We start from the raw sequence: 6,923 nt of genomic DNA, 5'->3' as shown, positions 1-6,923 counted from the left end.
TAACCCTCGCTTCCCCCATTCCTGTGCTCGTTCGTGGCCATACCCTACTTATTTTGTTAATGAGGTTTCCATCCCCTCGATTCTATTGCTCGTCATCATGTTGTCTTGTTTTTGTCTCCCCCGCTTAGGCTGTGAGCCCGTCAATGGGCAGGGATTCTCTCTATCTGTTGCCGAAGTGTCCATTCCAAGCGCTTAGGACAGTGCTCTGCACCTAGTAAGCGCTCAATAAATGCGATTGAATGAACAGAGAAGCAGCGTGGCTCAGTGAAAAGAGCCCGGGCTTGGGAGTCAGAGGTCGTGGGTTCTAATCCCGCCTCGGCCACTTAGCTGGGTGACGTTGGGCAAATCACTTCACTTCTCTGAGCCTCAGTGAGCTCATCTGTCAAATGGGGATGAAGACTGGGCAAGTCGCTTCATTTCTCTGCGCCTCAATTACCTCATCTGTAAAATGGGGATGAAGACTGTGAGCCTCATGTGGGTCCTGATTACCCTGTATCCATCCCAGCGCTTAGAACAGTCCTCTGCACATAGTAAGCGCTTAAAAATACCGACATTATTATTATTATTATTATTAAGGCTGTGAGCCCACGTGGAACAACCTGATCACCGTGCATCCCCCCCCCCAGCGCTTGGAACAGTGCTTTGCACAGAGTAAGTGCTTAACAAATACCATTATACATATATAGTGGCCCGTGCGCAGGCGCCAGAAAACCCTGCCTCCCCCCACCCCTCTTGGTGCACCCCCCCCCCCGTGCCTCGTGCGCAGGCGCAGCGGAACCCTCCGTCTACCACCTCGTGATGGCTCGTGCGCAGGCGCTGTGGAACCCTCCCGCCCCCCCTTCGTGCGCCCCCTCGTGATGCCTCGTGCGCAGGCGCCGGGAAACCCTGTTCCCCCGCCCCTCCTTCTTGTGACGGCTGGTGCGCAGGCGCGCGGGCTGAATTCCGGCCCCTCCCGCAGGGCTGGGCCGAGGAGCGCGCGCCTGCGCAGACTCCCCGCCCGGACGGGTTGGGCGAAAGGGCTCCCGAACGCGCGCCAGTGCGCATGCTCGGGACGCCCCTCCTCTGCCAAGCTGGAGCTGCCATAATTTAGGGGGGGGGAATTTTATTTTATTTCACTTCTCCTGCATTTATTCATTCCGTCGTAGTTATTGAGCTCCAATTATATGCAAAGCACTGTGCTGAGCGCTTGGGAGAGGGCAATAGAGCAATCAATAGACACATACCTGCCCACAGTGAGGTCACAGGGGGAGACAGACTTTAATATTAATTAATAAATAGAAAAATAAATAAATTGCATGCATACAGAGTTGTACAGATGTGCTGTGGGGATGGGAGGGAGGATGAATGAAGGAGTGAGGGAGAGGGGCGCAGAAGGGAGGGAGAGGAGAGGAGGGTGCAGTCAGGGAAGGCTTCCTGGAGGAGACAGGTCACAGGCACCGGCAGTTAGATCCACACGTGTTATGCTGGTGTCCGTATCGACTGAATGTACAACTCCACCAACTCTCTGAAAATGTACTCTCCAAGCATTTGGTGCAGTGCTCCGAGCAGTCACTACTTTTTAAAAATGGTATTTCTTAAGCTCTTATGTGCCAGGCACTGTATTAAGCACTGGGGAAGATACACACTAATCAGGTTGGACACCATCCCACATTTTAGAGAAGCAGAGTGGCTTAGCGGAAAGAGCCCGGGCTTGGGAGTCAGAGGTCGTGAGTTCTAATCCCTGCTCCGCCACTTAGCTGTGTGACCGTGGGCAAATCACTTAATAATAATAATAATAAGGTTGATACTTGTTAAGCGCTTACTATATGCAGAGCACTGTTCTAAGCGCTGGGGTAGATACAGGGTCATCAGGTTGTCCCACGTGAGGTTCACCGTCTTAATCCCCATTTTACAGATGAGGTAACTGAGGCACAGAGAAGTTAAGTGACTTGCCCACAGTCACACAGCTGACAAGCTGAGATTCGAACCCATGACCTCTGACTCCCAAGGCCATGCTCCTTCCACTGTGCCACGCTGCTTCCCTATTCTTAACTTCTCTGGACCTCAGTTACCTTATCTGTAAAAATGGGGATTAAGACTGTTAACCTCATGTGGGACTACCTGATTACCTTCTATCTACCCCAGCGCTTAGAACGGTGCTTGGCACATAGTAAGCGCTTATCAAATACCACCATCATCATCATCTTCAAAAGGCCTTCCCTGACTAAGCCCTCGTTTCCTCTCCTCCCACTCCCTTCTGCGTCACCCTTGCGCTTGGATTTCCTCCCTTCATTCACGAATCCCTCAGTCCCAAAGCACTTACGTCCCTATTCGTAATTTATTTATTGTTATTAATGTCTGCCTCCCCCTCTAGATTGTACATCTGTTGAGGCAGGGAATGCGTCTACCAACTCTGTTATATCGTACTCTCCCAAGCACTTAGTACAGTGCCCTGCACAAAGTAAACACTCAATAGATACAATCGATCGATACAGCTTTAATCCCCATTTTTCAGATGAGGTAACTGAGGCACCGAGAAGTAAAGTGACTTGCCCAAGGTCACCCAGCAGACAAGTAGCAGAGCAGGAATTAGAGTCCAGGTCCGCCTGACTCCCAGATGAGGGCCTTGTCCACTAGGCCACACAGCTTCCCAATAAATACAGCTTTCCGATAAATACCAGTGATTAATTAGTGACAGAGTGGAAGCTCGTTGTGGGCAGGGAATGTGTCTGTTTACTGTTGTAGTGTACTCTTCCCAATGCTTAGTACAGTGCTCTGCACAGAGTAAGCACTCAGTAAATACGATTGACTGATTAGCAAGGCCCCCAATCCTGACACACGCCTCCCTCTTCCATTCTTTCTTTCAGCAAATTAAAGGCTAAAGGCGGGAATTAGTCACTTTCTTCTGGTTGCCCGTGCAGACAAAGAAAAATTGCTCCACTCTTTCTGAGCATCAGAACAGTGCTCCTCAGACCGTGTTCCCACTTAGACTCTGAGTCCCATGTGGGACAAGAACTGGGTCCAACCTGCTTATCTTGGATCTACCCCGGTGCTCAGCACAAGGCTTGGCACAAATTAAGCGCTTAACAAGTACCATAAAAAATATAAACACAGAACAAAAAACAGCACCCTTACGGCACCCTCTGCTCAATCTACCAGGCCACAGTCTAAATTGGAGGAAGTAGGATTTAATCCCCATTTTAGAGATGAGGAAACTGAAAGACAGGGAAGTGAAATGACTCGCCCCAGGTCATACAGCAGACACGTGGCAGGGCCGGATTTAGAACCCAAGTTCTCCATCTGCAAAATGGGTTTAAAATTGACTTCCTGATGGCGTTGGAATGTTAGAAGGAGTTTTGATATGTCGGAAACAGGTCTAGGAATCCCTCTGGAGAAGTACGTCTGGCTAGCAAAGAGCGTTCTTATGTTTTATTCCGAAAGCTGAATTTACTTTCAGTTCCTCTTGGATTTCATAAAAATCAACTTTAATAAAACATAAATTAGGGAGCTACAGGACCGGAGAATGCCCCACCCCTTCATTTGCATTTTCGCTCTTTTCTGTTCCCATTCATAATGGATAAGAAACATATTTCGGGGCAAAGTATGAGAAAACACAAAACCAGAGCCCTATATCAAGAAATAATCCAACTCCGTGCCGTGAGGAGATCTTAACTCCTGCCGAAACCACCAATCACATCGATCAACCAGTCAGTGGTATTGATTGTGAGCTTGTTCATTCAATAGTATTTATTGAGCGCTTACTATGTGCAGAGCACTGTACTAAGCGCTTGGGATGAACAAGTCGGCAACAGATAGAGACAGTCCCTGCCGTTTGACGGGCTTACGGTCTAATCGGGGGAGACGGACAGACGAGAACAATGGCACAGAGAATACGTCTACCAACTCTGCGGTATTTTGTAGTCTCCCCATAATAATAATAATAATGGTTTTGTCAAGCGCTTATTATGTGCCAAGCACTATTCTAAGCACTGGGGTAGATACTAAGTAATCAGAGTGTCCCACATGGGGCTCAGAGTCTTAAACCCCATTTTTACAGATGAGGTAACTGAGGCACAGAGAAGTTAAGTGGCTTGCCCAAGGTCACACAGCAATCTATCTGTCACCGATTTGTACATTCCAAGCGCTTAGTACAGTGCTCTGCACATAGTAAGCGCTCAGTAAATACTATTGCATGAACAGTGTGGGCGGGGATTGTCTCTGTTGCTGAATTGTACTTTCCAAGCGCTTAGTACATATTTACGCTCAGTAAATGAGTGAATGAGTGAATACGATAGATACATTTCTTGCCCACAACGAGCTTACAGTCTAGAGGGGGGGGACAGGCAGAGGCGGAGCCCGCGAAGGAGAATCGAGAAGCAGCGTGGCTCAGTGGAAAGAGCACGGGCTTTGGAGTCAGAGGTCATGGGTTCGAATCCCGGCTCGGCCACTTGTCAGCCGTGTGACTGTGGGCGAGTCATTTAACTTCTCGGTGCCTCAGTTCCCTCATCTGTAAAATGGGGATGAAGACTGTGAGGCCCCACGTGGGACGACCTGATTCCCCTGCGTCTACCCCAGCGCTTAGAACAGTGCTCTGCACATAGTAAGCGCTTAACAAATACCGACATAATTATTATTATCATTATTAATTAAGAATGAAAGGCCAGAGAGCCAGGAGGAGAACCAGGAGAGGACAGAGTCAGCGAAGCCAACGTTTCCGGGAGCAGGGGGGTGGTCCACGGTGTCGAAGGGAGCTGAGAAGTCGAGGAGAATGAAAAATAGAGTGGAGGCCACTGGACTTGGCAAGACGGGGATCATAGTTGACCTTTGAGAGGGTGGTTTCTTTGGCACGAAAGGGACGGAAGCCAGACTGGAGGAGGTCAAGGAGAGAATCGGAGGAGAGGAATTTGAGACGGCGGGTGTGGACGGCTCGCACAAGGAGTTTGGAGAGGAATGGCAGGAGGGAGATGGGGCGAACACTGGAAGGAGCCGTGGGGTTAAGGGAGGGGTTTTTTTAGGATAGGGGAGAGATGGGGAAGCAGCGTGGCTCAGTGGAAAGAGCCCGGGCTTCGGAGTCAGAGGTCATGGCTTCGACTCCCGGCTCTGCCCCTCGTCAGCCGTGTGACCGGGGGCGAGTCACTTCACTTCTCTGGGCCTCAGTTCCCTCATCTGCAAAATGGGGATTAACTGGGAGCCTCACGGGGGACAACGTGATGACCCCGTATCTCCCCCAGCGCTTAGAACGGTGCTCTGCACATAGTAAGCGCTTAACCAATACCAACATTATTATTATGTTTGAAAGCAGTGGGGAAGAAGCCCCCGGAGAGCCAACAGTTGAAGATGGCTGTTAGGGAGGGAAGAAGGAAAGCGGGGAGAGTTTTGATAAAGGTGCGAGGGAATGGGGTGGGATGCTTGAGTGGAGGGGGTGGCTTTTGAGAGGAGGCAGGAGATCTCCTCTAGAGATTGTGCCGGGAAGGACGGGAGAGTTGAAGAGGGGACCGGAACGGGGAGGGACTGAGGAGGGGCAGGGGCGATTTTAGGGAGCTCACTCCTGATCGTGTCAATTTGCTTAATAAAGTAGGTGGTCACGTCACTGGTGGCAAAGGATGGGGGAGGTGGGGGGGACGGGGGACTGAGGAGGGAGTTAAATAATAATAATAATAATGTTGGTATTTGTTAAGCGCTTACTATGTGCAGAGCACTGTTCTAGGGTAGATACAGTCACCCACAGTCACCCAGCTGAGTGGCAGAGGCGGGATTCGAACCCAGGACAGGTCCGGTCCCGCCGGGCAGGAGGGGGGCGGAAGGACAGGTCCCGGGGCGGAGCTCTGGAACAACTGGCAACGGGCATGGCTGTCAATAAGCTGTCAACGGGTGTCTATCTTCCTGCCGATTCATTCATTCGATCGATGTATTGAGCGCTTGCTGTGCGCAGAGCACTGTACTAAGCGCTTGGAAGGTACAACTCAGCAACAGATAGAGACGATCCCTGCCCAACAACGGGCTCACGGTCTAGGAGGGGGAGACGGACAACGAAACCAAACAAGTAATCTGGCATCAATGCCATCGAGATAAATAGAATCATAGATATATATACACATCAATAATAAAAGAGAGGAATAAAGGATACACACAAATATGCACAAGGGCTGTGGGGAGGGGAAGGGGGAAGAGCAGAGGGAGGGAGGAGGGGAGGAGGGGCGGAGGGAAAGGGAAGGCTCAGTCTGGGAAGGCCTCCTGGAGGAGGTGAGCGCTCACCCACATCCTACCTCTGGCCCGGAACCCCCTTTCCCTTCGTATCTGATTCTCCCCACCTTCAAAAGCACGCCTCCCCTCAGAGGACTTCCCTGACTAACCCCTCATTTCCCCTACTCCCTCTTTTTGGCCCTTGAATTTGCTCCCTCTCTTCACCCCTTCCTCAGCCCCAGTAATGTCCATACCCATCCTTGATTTTATTATTAATAATAACAAGTATAATAATGGTATTTAGGTGCTTACTATGTATAAGGTTGTGAGCCCCACGTGGGACAACCTGTTAGCCTTGTATCTAGCCCAGGGCTCGGCGCATAGTCAGCGCTTAACAGATACCTTCGTTATTAGGTGCCGAGCACTGTTCTGAGCACTGGAGGAGATCCAAGGTCATCGGGTTGGCCCACATGGGACACCCCCATTTTCCAGATGAGGTCACGGAGGCCCGGAGAAGTGAAGTGACCTGCCCAAAGTCAGGGAGCCGACAGGTGGCGGAGCCGGGATTAGAACCCACGTCCTCTGACTCCCAAGCCCGGGCTCTTGCCACTGAGCCAAGCTGTCAGCCCCTCTAGACTGTAAGCCGGTCGTGGGCAGGAAATGTCTCTACCAACTGTGTCACACTGTACGCTCGCAAATATTTAGTGCAGTGCTCCATGCTTAGTAGGTGCTCAATAAATACAATTGATGGCAGCGTGGCT

This window comes from Ornithorhynchus anatinus, chromosome 3, assembly GCF_004115215.2.
Source record: "Ornithorhynchus anatinus isolate Pmale09 chromosome 3, mOrnAna1.pri.v4, whole genome shotgun sequence".
Lineage (NCBI taxonomy): Eukaryota > Metazoa > Chordata > Mammalia > Monotremata > Ornithorhynchidae > Ornithorhynchus > Ornithorhynchus anatinus.
The sequence above is the reverse complement of the archived record's forward strand: the minus strand, read 5'-3'. Positions refer to the sequence as shown.